At 41.0% G+C, this 17,796-nt stretch overlaps 1 non-coding gene across 1 annotated transcript; it reads left to right on the forward strand.

Moving 5' to 3' along the window:
* The first annotated feature begins 17,367 nt into the window (after positions 1–17,367).
* Positions 17,368–17,442, forward strand: Trnat-ugu. Its single transcript has one exon. It is a non-coding gene; the product is annotated as a tRNA-Thr (tRNA).
* The last annotated feature ends 354 nt before the right edge of the window (positions 17,443–17,796 follow it).

Below are 17,796 nucleotides of genomic sequence, written 5' to 3' on the forward strand. Positions count from 1 at the left end.
AACTTGCTGATGGGCACCAGTTACAAATAAAATGAAAGTTTAATCATATAGTGTCCATTGTGTTAATTTGAGGACAGGGCAGAGCATGTTTTACCTTCTTTCCTATACTTTGGTATCTGAAATCGTAAGACCTTGAAAAAATACTTTTTCTTTTGTCTTTTGATTTGCTTAGGGGCAGCTTTATCAGACACTCGTCTAAAGCAGTATGGAGCAACTGGTGAATGTTATCGATAAGTAAGGAATTCCTAAATGTAGATGGGTTCTCCTACAGATATATTAATCTGTTTAAAGTTGATTTCAAAAGACAGTCTTCACATTACCATCGTGCTCTAGTTAAGAAAGTTGGCGCGAAAACGTGTGTATAGCGTATCACGAGCAAGTCGGTTAGAATGCCGCCTGCCACCCTGGTTACTGGAGAGGCCCAGAGTGATTTTAGATGCGGTGCGGTACAGGAAAGATAGCACTTCTGCTTCCGTTTTTAATCGGACCTTTTCTGCCGTTTTATCTGAGCACCACGACCATAGCTGTTTTTATGGATGGGTCTAAGCAGGGTGACTCTGTTGGTTGCTCTGTCGTCTTCCCGGATCGTGTCCTCAAGGTCAGACTGCCTCCTGCGTTTACCATCTTTGACGCAGAATTATATGCCATCTTGTGGGCACTGGAGCAGATGAGACTTTCTCCCAGTGTTAAATTTCTCGTCTGTTCAGATTCTTTGAGCGCCCTTTACTCTCTCCAGCGTTTGTACCCAGCAGATAAAGGAACCTAGGCTATCCACGACGCCATCCTCCAACTACAGCGACTGGGGAAGCCGGTGTCTTTCTGCTGGGTACCAGGGCACGCGGGAATTCTGGGTAATGAAAGGGCTGATCGAGCAGCCAAGGAAGCGTGTCGTGCCCGTCAGGTCTTTCAGTGTGCTATCCCACGGCAAGCTCTCACCTCGCTGTTGAGGTACAAAGTCCTGTGTCGATGGGAACATGAGTGGCTAGAAGTGACCGACAACAAGCTTCGTGTGATCAAGCCCACAACCCGGCCGTGGCGTACTTCCTTCCAGCCACGTCGACGGGACGAGGTCATCCTTACTCGTCTTCGCATCGGCCACAGCCCTATGACGCATGGATTTTTACTCCGGCGAGAGGACCCTCCGATGTGGTGTGCTTGTGGCGTGCAGGTCACGGTGCACCACCTTTTATTGGACTGCATTTTATTTGCTGACCAGCGTGCTGCAGCGGATTTGCCGACGGATCTGCAGTCTATTTTATGCAATGCTCAAATGAATATGGTTCGGGTTTTAAAGTTCTGTGAATTGTCCCACATTTTTAGCAAGATTTTGGGGAGATATTTTTAATGTGTCAACGGGGTGGCTGGCTCACCTAAATTTTTTCGTAAGTGGATAGCCAGACTCATTTCCCTGTGCTGTTCTTTTAGCTCTTTGGGGTTTATTTTCCCTCTTTTACTTTCTTGATTAGCCCATAAGTTCCCAAACCACACACACACACACACACACAGAATGAGTCAGGCATATGCCTCTACTGTTAGAATGTTGGCAATACGTTAACATACTTGTCAACATATTTCGGTCTGTTAGCTGTGAATATTGTACATAAATAAGTCATAGGCTGCAGTTTCAAGAAAATATAATGAAAAAGACTACAACAGTGAATTTGTTCATATAATTCCTCTAGATGATGAAAAGAGGGGCCAACAGAAAATAATGCTTCGTATGACAGATTCTAGTGTAATTGTATTTTGCTGTACCGGAGACGTGTATCGAAATTCATTCACATTTACTGGAAGTGAAGGAGCCGAGGTTGCATGTAAAAGCGCCTCAGAATGATGACGGCTTTATTTCTAAGCGTCGTAAAAATAGTTGTTACTTATTTGCTCTGCAGTAGCACGGGTGGCAAGTAGTAGCTTTCACTATTAGTCTTCACTGTAATTTTCTCATTATGATGTTGGATTAATCTACATGCAAACTTGCGACTACTGCACTCTTCACTACAGCCTCCTCAACACTCATCCTCGCCTCGTTTCTGGGACACGTCCTCTTTTTAGCGAAGTGCTCTTGGCACTGTGCCCATAGCAAGGGCATAGATCCCAGTGAAAGAGAAGTTGTTTGCCTCGGCAAGTGTATAGTGGTGCCAATAAACTGTAGAGGTAAACATGCGGTGGATTAAAAAAACAAGGTCGGCAGAGTAATTGTAGCCTCTGTGTTAACTATATTTAACACCCCAAACAAAAGGCAGAGCTACGTTTATAGCATTTGTAGGCTTACAGAAATGTTTTATCGGTGTTGACTGGAATACACTCTTAGAACTTATGTGTCGGGGCCTCATATGGAAGTGAAACGTGGACGATAACCAGTTTAGACAGGAAGAGAATGGAAGCCAGAATGTAACGGGCAGATCAAGTAACTACAACTAAAGCAGAGGTACTAAATAAACTGGCAAAAAAGAGTTTTATCAGTAGGCATCAACGAATTGTCGATTTGGTTAGGTAATGGGGTGGGGGGGGAGGGGCGGAAATTGTAAACGGAGACCAGGACTTGACTACGCGCTATGTAACTTCAAACGGATGTAATAGTTACGCAGATACCAAGAAACTCGGACATTGTAGACTTGCATGGAGAGCTGTTTCTAAAAAGTGAAATGTAGGGAAATGAAAGTAACCGGATATGACAAGCGCAGTTAATGAAGGAGATTTTGATGAATGTGACGAAACATATACCTGGATAAAGCTGAAGAACATCATGAAAGGAATATGAATGAATGTGGAGATTATATATACTGTAAATAAAAAATTTCGATTTCTGTTCAGTAGTTGTTAAAAAACATGAAGAAGTGATCCAAAGAGACACTGCATAAGAGTGGAAACTATGTATTACAAAACGTTTGTAAATAATTGCTTTGTGTGAAATGTGTTTTTCACAATTAAATGTTCTCAAGTTGGGTTAAAGTAAAGAAGTTTCAATAGCAAGTAGTTTTTGATAAAAACTCATTAAGTCTTTGAAAGGAAATCAATTCTTGAAAAACAATTTTCTAGTAGATTTGATCTTGCTGATTACAGGAAAATAAGGAAGCAACAATCTGTTAATTTACATTCATTTGAAGTAAAGTTAAGCGACATATAAAATTTGTAAATAATTTCTTGTAATAATAAGTGATTATGTTTTAGGATGTATGTAAAAAAAATAGTCTTGACAGAAGCATGGTTTTAGGGACAACGTTGCATGTAAACCCTGGAAAGACACATATGTGGAGCATGGAGGAATGTTATGGACATTACAGTGCAGAGGTGCCGTAACCAAAAACCAGGGAAATTTATGTGACAAAAAGACTATAGTAATGTGCTGGTGCTAATATAGGCGAGCATTTTCATTTAAGAACAATCCGCGCTTAGTTGCTGTTCAGATTTCGGGAAATAGTTACCATAAACTTGCTAACTGAATGAAAGGGTTTGTGCATGACTGTGTCAAGATAAGCACAGGCTTGGCAGTGACCGTGCACATTATCAAGGTTCAGAATATACCAAAGTTTTGCCAGTATTTCCACCTTTCATTCAAAATTAAGACCTTTTCCCAATTCTTGGAACAGTTTCGTTGTATGCAGCCTGGTGCGAGTTGCAGTATGGTAGGTTTCCGCTCAGCTTTCCTACCGGCGATCTGCTGCAACGGTTTCACAGGTAGGTGCAGGTGACGTTAGAAAGAAACCGCGCCGCTGCACGGTATGAATTATTTAACGTCACCTGCGTGCATTGATAGTTTAGTTTTCGAATCTGCGCGTTAATCTAATTTATTAGACTCACTTCTTGCGTTTTCGTCAGTTTCTACAATAAAATTCCTTAGTGCGTGTTGATAGCCGTTTGTTTTGTCTGTGTGGTGTAGTTTTCCAAGCTGTTTAGTATGGACAGGGACTGTAATTGCTGTGTGCGGATGCGAGACGAGTTGGTGACACTTCACTCTCGGCTAAAGACTGTGACGGCTTTGATTGGTAAGTTTGGTTACACAGATTGATGCTACATTGGATGGTGATCACCGCTGTGGACCGGCCGTTGGGTGTCCGATGATCTCTCCGCACCGTTAGCCAGACCAGTTACGGCTCTGCACTGAGCCTGACCCCTCACCCGCGATCGTGGGAGGTCACCTCGGGGCGTGGCAGGCTGCGAAAGACTTCCCAGGGGGCCAAACAAAAGGCCTTCCCAATTAGTCAGACAAACAAGTTCCAGGTGCTGCCTTCAGCCAGATGCCATCGCTTGTCCTGTTTCAAAGGAAACGTCTCAGCCTACACAATACGGGTAGTCAGAGAGGGTGGGGGTACTGGTAGTTGGGAGCTCCAATGTTAGGGGCGTTATGGGGCCCCTTAGCAAATGTCTGCCAATGTGCACTCTCTGTGCATACCCGTGAGCTATTACAGACGTGGAACAGGTCCCTCGTGATGCCATGGAGAGGGTCTAACCTACTGAAGGTGGTGGCTTATGTCGGTAATAATGAGTTGTGCAGTAGTCCATTACAAGTAAAAGGCGGCTACACGGGTAGCAGGGGCTGTGTGGCGTAGTCTGGACGGTTCTTTTGGTTAGAGGGTCTCGGGGAAGTACAAAAAGGACTTCAGTCTCAAAGAGTGCAGGTACACAGGAAGAACGTAGATCTAGGAATCGATGGCATAACAGCTGTAAACTATCGTAACTGTGTTGGGAAAGCATCAGATCTCCAAGACCTAATAGGAAGCACTGATGCTCATGTCATTATAAGCACTGAAAGCTGTCTGAAGCCAGACATAAGTTCAGCCGAAATTTTTGCGAAGGACCCAACGGTTTTCAGAACAGATACGCTAAACACAGTTGGTCATGGCATGTTTGTTGCTGTCAGAAGTATTTTATCTTGTAGCGAAATGGAAGTGGATAGTTCCTGTGAGTTAGTATGGGTAAAGTTCATTCTTGGCAACCGGAATAAAATAATAATTGGATCCTTTTACCGATCTCCCAACTCAGACGATGCAGTTGCTGCAATGTTCAAAGAAAACTTAATTTGATTTCAAATACGTACTCGACTTTAATTTTTCTTCCGTTTGCTAGCAAAAATTCATGTTTAAACCCTTAGGTACGCATAAAACATCATCCGAAATTCCACTAAACACGTTCACCGAAAATTATTTCGAGCAATTATTTCATGAGCCCACTCGAATAGCAATCAATTGCGAACACACACTTGACTTGTTGGCAACAAATAAACCTGAGCTAATAACGAGCGTCAAATTAGATACAGGGATTAGTGAACACAGGGTTGTCGTAGCGAGACTGAATGCCGTAACTCCCTAGTCCACGAAAAATGTAACCATTGAAAAAAGGAGATAAAAATTGGCTTGACGCCTTCCTGAGAAACATATTAACAATGTAAGTGTAGACAGGATGTGGCTTGGATTCAAAGAAATGTTATCGACAGCAATTGAGAGTTTTATACCAAATAAATCAACAAACAACGGAGCTGATCCCCCCTGGTACACGAAACAAGTCAGAACACTGTAGCAGAAATAATGAAAAAGCAGGCCAAATTTAATGGAACGCAAAATCATCGAGATTGGCGATCTTTTACACAAGCTCGTAATTTACCGCGGACTTCAATGCGAGATTCTTATAATGGTTTCCACAACGAAACTAAGCCACGAAACCTGGCAGAAAATCCAAAGAGATTCTGGTTATATGTAAAGCATACTAGCGGAAAGACACGCTCAATGCCTTCCTCGCTTGATAGCAATTAATATACTATTGATGATAGTGCCGCTATATGTGAAGTACTAAAAACAGTCTTCCGAAATTCCTTCACCAAAGAAGACGAGGTAAATATACCAGAATTCGAATCAAGAACCGCTTCCAACATTAATAACTTACTAGTGTATAGCCTCAGAGTAGTAAAGATACTTAAATCACTTAATAAAATCAAGTTTTTCGGTCAGCACTGTATACCAATTAGGTTCGTTTTAGAATATGCTAATGCAGTAGCTCCGTACTTAACAACAATATGCAACCGCTTGCTCGACGAAAGGTTCGTACCCAAAGACTGGAAAGCTGTACCGGTCACACCGGTATTCAAGGAAAGCAATAGGAGAAATCGACTAAATTGCAGGACCATATCATTAAAGTCGATATGCAGCACGATTTGGGAAAGTATATTGGGAAAATCATAAATTAACTCGAAGAGAACTGTCTATTGACACACAGGCAACACGGATTTGGAAAACATCGTTCTTGTGAAACACAACTAGCTCTTTACTCACGCGAAGTGTTGAGTGCTATTTACTTTTTTTATTTACATGTCAAGTTCCGTGCGACCAAACTCAGGATCAAATCTCCAAGGTCATGGAACGTGTCAGTACACGAAATTACAACATAAAAGTAATAACAGATAAAAATAAAAATGTTTATAAACTCGAAAAAATCAATCCATAAGTTTAATTAAAGGCAGTCAACGATGCAACAAGGATCAGCTTAATTTTTCAAGGAACTCCTCGACAAAATAAAATGAGTAACCCATGAGGAAACTCTTCAGTTTCGATTTGAAAGCGCGTGGATTATTGCTAAGATTTTTGAATTCGAGTGGTAGCTTATTGAAAATGGATGCAGCAGTCCGATCCAAATGCACATTTGATTTCTGCCGAATATTAGCTGAGAGTAAGCTGCTTATTCTTGGGAATAAGCTAATACTGTTAACAAGAAATGACGGTAAGGAGAATATATACTGAGAGGCCAATGTCAAAATACCCAGACTCGTGAACAGGGGTCAACAAGCAGTTCTCAAACTAACACCACTTATTACCCGAACCGTACGTTTCTGAGGGAAAAAAATCTTTTTGACTGGGAAGAGTTAATCCAGAATATAATACCATATGACATAAGCGAATGAAAGTAAGCAAAGTAGACTAATTTTCGTGACGAACGACCACTCACTTCAGATACCGTTCGGATAGTAAAGATGGCAGCATTAAGCCTTTGAAGATGATCCTGAATGTGTGCTTTCTACGACAGTTTACTTTCTATCTGAAAACCTAGAAATTTGAACTGTTCAGTTTCACTAATATGCCCATTCTGTGAAATAAAAACGTCAGGTTTTGTTGAATCGTGCGTTAGAAACTGTAAAAACCGAGTCTTACTGCGATTTAGTGTTAGCTTATTTTCTACAAGTCATGAACTTAGGTCACGAACTGCACTACTTGAAACCGAGCCAATGTTGCACACAACATCCTTTACTACCAAGCTAGTGTCATCAGCTAACAGAAATATTTTAGAGTTAGCCATAATACTAGAGGGTATATCGCCGCGCGGAATTAGTCAAGCGGTCTATGGCGCTGCAGTCATGGACTGTGCAGCTGGTCCCGGCGGAGGTTCAAGTCCTTCTCGGACGTGGGTGTGTGTGTTTGTCCTTAAGATAATTTAGGTTAAGTAGTGTGTAAGCTAAGGGACTGATAACCTTAGCAGTTAAGTCACATAAGATTTCACACACACACACACACACACACACACACACACATACACACACATAGAGGGTATATCATTTATATAAATAAGGGACAGGAGTGGCCCCAACACTGATCCCTGGGGCACCCCCAACTTGACTGTACCCCACATAACAGCCCTTCTCAACGTTGTGAATAATGACCTTTTGCTGTCTAAGTAAGAGGTGAAACAATTGTGAGTTACTCCCCGTAATCCGAAATGATCCAACTTCTGGAGCAATATTTTGTGATCAACACAATCAAACGCTATAGTTAAATCAAAAATACACCTAGCGCTCGAAACCTTTTGTTTAACCCAACCAGTACCTCACAGTGAAAAGAGAATATAGCATTTTCAGTTTTTAAACGACGTCTAAAGCCGAACTGTACCATTTGATAGCAAATTATGTAATATAAAATGATCAACTATCCTTATGTACACAGCCTTTCCAATAACTTGAGCAAACACTGACGGCATTAAAATAGGTCTAAAATTGTCTGCATTATCCCTTTTGATAAAGCAGCTTTACTACTATTTTAATCGTTTAGGAAACTGACCATTCCTAAAGGAAAAATTACAAATATGGCTAATTACAGGGCTAACATGTGCAGCACAGTACTTTAATATTCTGTTAGACACTCCATAATATCCATGACAGTCCTTAGCCTTCAGTGATTGAATTATTGACTCAATCTCCCACTTGTCTGTATCACTGAGGAGTATTTCAGACATCAATCTCGGAAAGGCATTTGCCAAGAAAGTTATATGATTCCCTGTAGAAACTAAATTTTTATTTAATTCACCAACAATGCTCAGAAAATGGTTGTTAAATACTGTACATATATCTGATTTATCAGGACAGAAATATTTTTACTGCAAAGTGACTTTATATTGTTGAACTTGTGCTGCTGACTAGATACTTACTTCACAACTGACAATATGGTTTCCGCGAATTAAATATTCAATTTTCATACCACATTCTCTTTCCCTTCCTAACAACATTTTAAGCACCTTACAATACTGACTGTGACTACTTTTAACATTTTGATATAATTCCCACATTGTTCTACGTGACATCCTTATCCCACTACTCAGTCACCCAGGCTGCCTATTACTGCTAGTACCCTGTTTAGCCTCCCCATGATCCATGGACCTTGCCGTTGGTGGGGAGGCTTGCGTGCCTCAGCGATACAGATAGCCGTACCGTAGGTGCAACCACAACGGAGGGGTATCTGTTGAGAGGCCAGACAATCGTATGGTTCCTGAAGAGGGGCAGCAGCCCTTTCAGTAGTTGCAAGGGCAACAGTCTGGATGATTGACTGATCTGGCCTTGTAACACTAACCAAAACAGCCTTGCTGTGTTGGTACTGCGAACGGCTAAAAGCAAGGGGAAACTACACCCGTAATTTTTCCTTTACTGTCTGGTTAAATGATGATGGCGTCCTCTTGGGTAAAATATTCCGGAGGTAAAATAGTCCCCCATTCGGATATCCGGGCGGGGACTGCTCAAGAGGATGTCGTTATCAGGAGAAAGAAAACTGGCGTTCTACAGATCGGAGCATGGAATATCAGATCCCTTAATTGGGCAGGTCGGTTAGAAAATTTAAAAAGGGAAATGGATAGCTTAAAGTTAGATATAGTGGGAATTAGTGAAGTATGGTGGCAGGAGGAACAAGACTTTTGGTCAGGTGAATACAGGGTTATAAATACAAAATCAAATAGTGGTAATGCAGGAGTAGGTTTAATAACGAATAGAAAAATAGGCGTGCCGGTAAGCTACTACAAACAGCATAGTGAACGCATTATTTAATGGCCAAGATAGACACGAAGCCCACGCCTACTACAGTAGTACAAGTTTATAGGCCAACTAGCTCTGCAGATGACGAAGAAATGTATGATGAAATAAAAGAAATTATTCAGATTGTGAAGGGAGACGAAAATTTAATAGTCATGGTTGACTGTAATCCGGCAGTAGGAAAAGGGAGAGAAGGAAACGTGGTAGGTGAAAATGGATTGGGGGTAAGAAATGAAAGCGGAAGCCGCCTGGTAGAATTTTGCACAGAGCTTAACTTACTCATAGCTAACACTTGCTTCAAGAATCATGAAAGAAGTTTGTATACATGGAAGAAGCCTGGAGATACTGACAGGTTTCAGATAGGTTATATAATGGAAAGGCAGAGGTTTAGGAACCAGGTTTTAAAATGTGAGCCATTTCCAAGGGTGGATGTGGATTCTGACCACAATCTATTGGTTATAACCTGTAGATTAAAACTGAAGAAACTGCAAAAAGGTGGGAATTTAAGGAGATGGGACCTCGATAAACTGAAAGAACCAGAGGTTGTACAGAGTTCAGGGAGAGAATAAGGGAACAATTTACAGGAATGGGGGAAAGAAATACAGTAGAAGAATGGGTAGCTTTGAGGGATGAAGTAGTGAAGGCAGCAGAGGATCAAGTAGGTAACAAGACGAGGGCTAGTAGAAATCCTTGGGTGACAGAAGAAATACTGAATTTAATTGATGAAAGGAGAAAATATAAAAATGCAGTAAATGAAGCAGGCAAAAAGGAATACAAACGTCTCAAAAATGAGATCGACAGGAAGTGCAAAATGGCTAAGCAGGCATGGCTAGAGGACAAATGTAAGGATGTAGAGGCTTGTCTCACTAGGGGTAAGATAGATATTGCCTACAGGAAAATTAAAGAGACCTTTGGAGAGAAGAGAACCACTTGTATGAATATCAAGAGCTCACATGGCAGCCCAGTTCTAAGCAAAGAAGGGAAGGCAGAAAGGTGGAAGGAGTATATAGAGGGTTTATACAAGGGCGATGTACTTGAAGACAATATTATGGAAATGGAAGAGGATGTAGATGAAGATGAAATGGGAGATAAGTACTGCGTGAAGAGTTTGACAGAGCACTGAAAGACCTCAGTCGAAACAAGGCCCCGGGAGTAGACAACATTCCATTAGAACTACTGATGGCTTTGGGAGAGCCAGTCATGACAAAACTCTACCATCTGGTGAGCAAGATGTATGAGACAGGCAAAATACCCACAGACTTCAAGAAGAATATAATAATTCCAATCCCAAAGAAAGCAGGTGTTGACAGATGTGAAAATTACCGAACTATCAGTTTAATAAGTCACAGCTGCAAAATACTAACGCGAATTCTTTACAGACGAATGGAAAAACCGGTAGAAGCGGACCTCGGGGAAGATCAGTTTGGATTCCGTAGAAATGTTGGAACACGTGAGGCAATACTGACCCTACGACTTACCTTAGAAGCTAGATTAAGGAAAGTCAAACCTACGTTTCTAGCATTTGTAGACTTAGAGAAAGCTTTTGCAATATTGACTGGAATACTCTCTTTCAAATACTGAAGGTGGCAGGAGTAAAATACAGGGAGCGAAAGGCTATTTACAATTTGTACAGAAACCAGATGGCAGTTATAAGAGTCGAGGGACATGAAAGGGAAGCAGTGACTGGGAAGGGAGTGAGACAGGGTTATAGCCTTTTCCCGATGTTATTCAATCTGTATATTGAGCAAGCAGTGAAGGAAACAAAAGAAAAATTCGGAGTAGGAATTAAAATCCATGGAGAAGAAATAAAAACTTTGAGGTTCGCCGATGACATTGTAATTCTGTCAGAGACAGCAAAGGACTTGGAAGAGCAGTTGAATGGAATGGATTGTGTCTTGAAAGGAGGGTATAAGATGAACATCAACAAAAGGAAAACGAGGATAATGGAATGTAGTCTAATTAAATCGGGTGATGCTGAGGGTATTAGATTAGGAAATGAGACACTTAAAGTAGTAAAGGAGTTTTGCTATTTGGGGAGCAAAATAACTGATGATTGTCGAAGTAGAGAGTATATATAATGTAGACTGGGAATGGGAAGGAAATCGTTTCTGAAGAATAGAAATTTGTTAACATCGAGTATAGATTTAAGTGTCAGGAAGTCATTTCTGAAAGTATTTGTATGGAGTGCAGCCATGTATGGAAGTGAAACATTGACGATAAATTGTTTATAAAAGAAGAGAATAGAAGCTTTCGAAATGTGGTGCTACAGAAGAATGCTGAAGATTAGATGGGGAGATCACATAACTAATGAGGAAGTATTGAATAGGATTGAGGAGAAGAGAAGTTTGTGGCATAACTTGACTAGAAGAAGGGATCGGTTGGTAGGACATGTGTTGAGGCATCAAGGGATCACCAATTTAGTATTGGAGAGCAGCGTGGAGGGTAAAAATCGTAGAGGGAGACCAAGAGATGAATACACTAAGCAGATTCAGAAGGATGTAGGTTGCAGTAGGTACTGGGAGATGAAGAAGCTTGCACAGGATAGAGTAGCATGGACAGCTGCATCAAACCAGTCTCAGGACTGAAGACCACAACAACAACCACCCTGTTTAGAAAGCTCTAATGGAAAGCAATTCTCAAAGAGCGTGGGAAAGATGTTAAGGAAAGCATTGTATTTATCATCTATGTTATCGGCACTATAAACATCCTGCCACTCTTGTTCCTTGACAAGGTTTAAAAAAACTCTCTATTGCTGCTGGATTAACTTTCCTACATAGTATGTAATTATATGTGACATTTGTTTGAGAACAAAAGCCTTTTAGTGTTAAAATCTGTGCATCATGTTCTGAAAGGCCATTCTCCCTTTTACTAACAGAATGTCCATCTAGTAATGAAGAATGAATACAAATAATGTCTATGGCTGTACTACTGTTCCCCTGCACCTTAGTTGGAAAAAACGCAGTCTGCGTGAGATCATATGAATTTAGGAGATCTACCAACATCATTTTTCTGTCACCATATGTAAGGTGTCAGGCAAATCCAACAACTTCCATGAAAACCCTGACATGATAAGCAAATCCAGTAGTATGCCACATAGCTCCGAATAAATCGTGACATTAAATTAACCAAAGTAACACGAGTAACGAGTGAGCAAATGGAATACGAGTAACGAGTGAGCAAATGGAATACCACAGACTAACACAAGAATGCCTAAATGCATGTCATACCTTCCCACCGTGAGACAGACACAGTTCGGAGGGGAGAAAAGAGAACAGAAGCCGAGAGCAGAACCGTGTTAAGTTAGAAGGCCCTACGATAAGGGACGGACACCCACGTCGCCAGCTAACCGCTAGGACCACCCGAGCCGCAAGTTTTAGCGTGAGACCATTTTGCATCTCTGTTACGTCAGGACCACCCCCCAGCCCATGTTAAAAGATAGAGCCCTCCAGAAGAACAGTATAGATCTTACGATAACACTAAAAAGACCACATCAGCTGCAAGTTTTAGCGTGAGACTTTTTCGCGTCTCTGTTACGTTGCAAACTTTAAAAACATTGCCCCACCACAAAAAGTATAACGTTTCTCATTGGATAGACAGAATTTTGGTAGGTGGAGCTTAAGGTTAACATTGAGACCCTGATTGGTCAGATGAAAACACAGCCAGATAGTTTTTTTTTAAACCAACTTCGGTAAATTGTAGTAAGGAGAAGTTAGAGAGAGTTGCTTCCGAGACGGCAAGGTGAGCGGAGCTGTGCTGCCCGCCACCCCCTGACGAACACCGCCAAGGTAATGAACGCACGTGATGCCGCATAACAGCGCATAAAGCTTCACTCAGAACTGCAGAAGTCTCATCTGTTACACCCCCTTTTTACGTAATACTAGTGTCGATCGTCAATTAAAGCTCATGGTGTTCACATTTGCCACTTGAAGTAAAAATCTGGAACGTGATGATTTTTCTGTTAGATAGTTATTGAGAAGCCACATCAGCCACTGTAATTTACGACAAGTTAGATAAGTAATTAAAGATAATTGAGGGTCACTGTAGACCATTTTGATAGTTTTCTCTTTTGTGAAACTTAATTTAAACCTAGATTATAGATGTGATATGGCATAGGTCATCCTTCGATCCATTGTAGAACTTGGAAACCCATTCAGAGAATATTCGTTCACATTTTTGTTGAACGCAGTTGGTTTTTACCATCCTGTATTAAAACATTTCCTTTTGTCAATAGTGCAATTTACAAACAATGTTTTGTGAGTAGAATAAAATTTCCAGTGGTAAACTTAACTGCTTTTTCGACATTATTTTACCAGCTAACTAAAAATAGGAAAGCCTTGAACCCCTTCCACTAAATTTAGTTAGTATTAAGATTCTTTTACAGGGAGTGCAGTGGAGCTGACGCTGAAATCATTAAGAATTTGGTTATATCATCGCTAGTCTCACTGAACTCTTCTGAACTCTACATGTCATGTGTGGTCTGGCGTCTCCTTACCAGCAACAGGTCCCAAGTTCAAACTAGTCAATTCCCTAAAAAACACACTCAGAGTGTCGTTGCGCAAAAGTGGTAAGGAGACATGATATAGAACAAACACACCACACAGAATGTTAGAAAATGGCGACCCTGCCAGGATGGTAAAATACCATGATTGAAGGTCGACCACATGCCTAACTAGGTCAGAAAAATATCCTGTTGAATAATTTTCGCAGTAAAAATTTTTTTCTTAAAGTTATACATAGTTGAAACTGTAGCTGCAGCGATAGATAGTGAGACATTCTAGCAGAGACAATAGCATAATTAAGTTACGAATTTTAAAAATTGTTAGAATTAAGTTTTCTCCTCAATGCAAGCGCACAGGTGGCGGATAAATCATTGACAAGTTGGTTCTGACCCAACAAGTAAGTGAATGGTGTGTGTGCAAAAAGTTTATGAAACGCCTGAAATCGTATGAGCGCATGTTGACTCGAAATAGGGTGCGTGAGTTGCTTTTAAAACAGAAAATAAGGGATTCGGAAAGATTAGCAATGGCAAATCGAGACTTTGACCGAATTTAGGTAGAGACCCAGCATGAAAATGGACAGAGAATAGAGGACAGTACAACAGACGATGCAGTATCGCGAGAAATAGGACATATAACGCACCATAACGAGGATAATGTACGTCAAGGCATAGAAAACGTAAGTCAGCATACGACAGAGGAGCAGGAATGTAGAGAGACAGTCGATGAGGATTCTAACTTGCGTCTTGAATACGTAGAACCCATAGTACAAGTAATCAGAGCTCCCTCACCACAGAGTACAAGGAATGCGAGCAGAAACGTGTCACAGCACAGTTCAATGCAATCGGTTGCGAACCAACACTTGGGCGAAAACACAGAGCGTAGGACGTCGGAAGAAAACGCAATAGGACCCGCCAATCTGGCAGAATTATTACAACAAATTACGGAAACCATCACAAGGCAAAATAAAGATATAGCGAACCAAATTAAAATTCAGAATGCAGAAACCACGAGACAATTGCGTGCAATTAAAGAACAAAACAAAAAAATTCAGTTACACCTAAGTCATATTGAAGACGAGGCAAAAGAATCTCGAGAAGTGATAGGAAACTTAATAACAGGTCACAATCAATTGAGAACAGACACTGACAAGGTACAAGAGGACGTACAAACATTGCGTAATGACATTCAGGACGAGATCAAAACATTACGTAACAACGCCCACGGAGAAGTCAAGAAACTAGAGACACAGATAAACGTAATTACTAGACAAGCAGCAGGTACAGCGCGTGAAATTGTTGAAAACAGTGTGTTACACAAACGTATCACAAAAGCAGCGCTGAAAAGATATTATAACCGCATAGTCAAAATAGAAGCGCAAACGAAGCGACAATTTCAGAAATTGCGAACAGAGTTGTCGCAAACCATTGAAGAGCGTAGTGAACAGGACCGAATAAGCACAGAGTCTGCAACCACATCCGTATCTGTAATAGCACCGGAAACACAAGCAATTAACGAAGATATCATGCATTTGCGATTCCAATCACAGGCGGAAAGTAACATACGTGACAATGGAAAGCCAAGTCGCGAAGAGTACAGTGCAATGCATTCAGCTACACGTTCACAACCGATGGAGGAAAATTATTGCGTACCACTCCAACGATACTACGCAAGGGTAGGCGAAAGTTACAGTGGACAATATCCAATGGATCTACCACAATCGGAAAGAACGACGGGAGAAATGATCGGAAACAAAAGTGGCGAAGAATCGCGAAATTCATATGGATCTATGACGAAGTACGACAACGATCATTTCCTCACAGTCAGAAAATTTCAACACTTTCGAGAAGGAAGCTCATTACATCCACGAACTTTTATTGATCAATTCCGAGTAGGATTACCAGAACACTGGACGCTAGCACACAAATTAGACTTTATATGTGCACACATGTCAGGAACAGTCGCAGAAACCATGCAGAATGTTGCAGCGACATGCCGATCGTACGAAGATTTCAGAGAGAAGTTTCTCTCACGATATTGGTCCAGTGAAGCACAGAACAGAGTGAAGTACGAATTATTACAGAACCCATATTTTGAAAATTCAGGAGAGAAGAGTCCCGTGAAATTTTTCGAATTAATGGCAAAGAAAAATCAATGCTTAGATGTACCATACAGTGACGGAGAGTTGATTAAATTATGCACGATGAAGCTACCATTGAAATACCAGCAATCATTAGTAGGTCGCGGAGGCAATGATGTCGAAGCATTTAAAGGTATTCTAAGGGAACTAGAGTTCATATTTTCGGAAGATGACGCAAGAAAAAGACGAAGCGCACGTGAAAACGAAAGCAAAAAGCAGTGGAATCCACAAGACACAGTACGAAGAAACAATAATTACGAACCATGTGATAACTTCGCACCAAGAAACGACAATAGATTTCAACAAAGAACCGGTTATGGATTTAGAAGAGAATATGGCAATAACTATAATTCACCCAGGAACGGCAACAACTATTACAGAGGGAATAACGACAACCGGAACGGGTACTGGAGAACAAATAGACCGAGAAATTGTCAACAAAGAAACCACTATCAACAAGCTGAACAAGAAAAGAGAATACAGATAGAAGAGGTGGAGGTAAGACCACCAAACGCCAATAACGTTCGAATTGACAGCTAAGCGCCCATGCTAAAGAGAATGACGCACCGACCCAGGACAATTGCAGCACCTTGAACAGAGAAGTAAATACCTTATCACGAGAAGAGAAGAAGGAAGAAACAAATCCGCAGGGACCAGATGAAAACGAAGACAAGAAAATAACAATATCGTGTTGGGACGAAATTAATTGGGAGAATATTGACGAGGAAGATGAATTACCAGAGGCATGCACAACGAATGTAGGAGGAAAGGACGAAGTAACGAGTATTGCAGAGCTATTTGAAATGGAAACCAGGGAAAGCGAATTCAATGAGGATAATGCGCAGTCAACAGAAGTTGAAAATAAGTTACGAGTGGGCACACAACCCAACGTATATAATGAAGGAAGTTATGAAGCGATAATTAGGGCATTTAGATGCGATTATGTGGAAGTAGCGACGAAGAAGGAGAAGATAGACGAAGATGAGGAAAAAGTAGAGGATGTTGAAGAAAGCGTAAATGAAGGAAGAAATAGAGAAGAGGAAATAAAAGAGGGAGAAGTAGCAGTCGAAGCTTATCCTACAGAAAGTTCGAATTCACAAGGGAAATTCCTAAAAAGACTCATGTATGATTCAGTGGAGGAGTCGTTGATGCAAGAAGAAGAAGAACATAACCAACCCTTTCAAATTCATCCAATTGTGAAGGCCATGGTAAAGCATATCCCAGTCATATATAGTTAAAAATATGGGTTCCCGGCCTTTGACCTTCTTGTGCGAATGCACACGCTATGCCCGAACTCGTACGGGACTTGGTAGATTAATCTGCCACGAGTAATGAGTATGATGGGCAAACATCTATTAGGCGCACTACGAATGTAGTGTTGTGGACATGTTGGGAATGTGGATCTCACGGGGAGCGTGCAAGGGATAAGTACCTGCAGATGCACTATTCTCTGTGCCCGCGGTGGCTCAGATGGATAGAGCGTCTGCCATGTAAGCAGGAGATCCCGGGTTCGAGTCCCGGTCGGAGCACACATTTTCGACATGTCTCCAATGAAGTGCATCAATGCCTGCTTGCAGCTAGGGTGTCTATTTAATTATCATTTCATTTCTAGCAAAGCTGCATGGTCATCCACGGTAACTGTCCTTTCGGGAACAGATACTACCGTCATAAAGAAATCGACGAAAAATTGCAAGAAGTTCAAGGTATTTCAGAACACAGTAAAAGAGAATTAGAGGGTATTTTACTAGATAAAGCAAAGGTATTTTTACCTAAGACTGGCAGTATTAAACACTTTCAGTACAAGTTTGAAGATTAATTTTATTACTGGTAAATAATCAGCACAATATTTCAAGATTATGTTACAGATAAGATCGTCAGGAGAA

This window comes from Schistocerca piceifrons, chromosome 2 (assembly GCF_021461385.2).
Source record: "Schistocerca piceifrons isolate TAMUIC-IGC-003096 chromosome 2, iqSchPice1.1, whole genome shotgun sequence".
In the NCBI taxonomy this organism is placed as follows: Eukaryota; Metazoa; Arthropoda; class Insecta; order Orthoptera; family Acrididae; genus Schistocerca; species Schistocerca piceifrons.